The 1227-nt window shown below is 42.4% G+C and overlaps 1 protein-coding gene across 1 annotated transcript in view; it reads right to left on the bottom strand.

Moving 5' to 3' along the window:
* Window positions 1-896, bottom strand: part of shroom1 (shroom family member 1) — a 26180-nt gene extending 25284 nt beyond the window's left edge. The window contains exon 1 of the mRNA XM_027154333.2: window positions 734-896. The gene's annotated coding sequence lies outside the window, so the exon portion shown is untranslated. The remainder of the gene's footprint in view (window positions 1-733) is intronic.
* Window positions 897-1227: the final 331 nt, after the last annotated feature.

Below are 1227 nucleotides of genomic sequence, written 5' to 3' on the forward strand. Positions count from 1 at the left end.
TTTCAGCTGAACTGCTGTTCTGTTTGGTTTTTCTGGTTCAGTCTCACTGTAGTAGTTATTCCACTTCTCCTGGTCACGAGGAACAGTAACAGTGTGTGGAACAGCTGATGAGTCTGTTAGTACTGAGTCTGTTAGTACTGAGTCTGTTAGTACTGAGTCTGTTAGTACTGAGTCTGTTAGTACTGAGTACTGAGTCTGTTAGTACTGAGTCTGTTAGTACTGAGTCTGTTAGTACTGAGTACTGAGTCTGTTAGTACTGAGTCTGTTAGTACTGAGTCTGTTAGTACTGAGTACTGAGTCTGTTAGTACTGAGTCTGTTAGTACTGAGTACTGAGTCTGTTAGTACTGAGTCTGTTAGTACTGAGTCTGTTAGTACTGAGTACTGAGTCTGTTAGTACTGAGTACTGAGTCTGTTAGTACTGAGTCTGTTAGTACTGAGTACTGAGTCTGTTAGTACTGAGTACTGAGTCTGTTAGTACTGAGTACTGAGTCTGTTAGTACTGAGTCTGTTAGTACTGAGTACTGAGTCTGTTAGTACTGAGTACTGAGACAAACACTAACCGGCCACATGGACATTAATACGTGTGTTGTGTAAAGAAGTGAAATTTTCGCTCCATTAATATAAAGCAAGCTGAAGAAAGACGCACCTGTTAAACACACACACACACACACACACACACACACACACACACACAGATACAGATACAGATACAGAATTATAAATGTTTCTCACCTGTATTTATTAAGTGAAAGCTGACAGTCGGTGGTGTTTCAGCGTCTCTCTCTCTCTCTCTCTCTCTCTCTCTCTCTCTCTCTCTCTCTCCCACAGTATGTATTAAAAGAGAAACAGGAATAACGCGTTTTAACTTCAGCTCCGTTTCCTTTACTGTAACTCTGCACCGAGCGCTCGCGAGAGAGACCTCAGAATACACCAATAAGCGAACAGAGGGGCGGGGCTTATGCGTCACTGGAAACGAGTGGGCGTGGTTACAGTGATGTGAGCAAACCACTGGAGTGAAAAACAAAACTCTCACTGAACATCTGCATTTCTTTGTTTCTATATTTTATACTGTGTAGAGAACATAACACCTGTAACACCTGACACAGCAGGTCTATATCCAGCAGACTCAGGAACCTCACAGGAACCTCAGATGGTCTTCAGTTCTCATCCATCAAGGTGAAGCTTTGATGTGTTGCAGAGATTCTTTTTGCTCACCACAGTTAAGT

Source organism: Tachysurus fulvidraco, chromosome 21, assembly GCF_022655615.1.
Source record: "Tachysurus fulvidraco isolate hzauxx_2018 chromosome 21, HZAU_PFXX_2.0, whole genome shotgun sequence".
In the NCBI taxonomy this organism is placed as follows: Eukaryota; Metazoa; Chordata; class Actinopteri; order Siluriformes; family Bagridae; genus Tachysurus; species Tachysurus fulvidraco.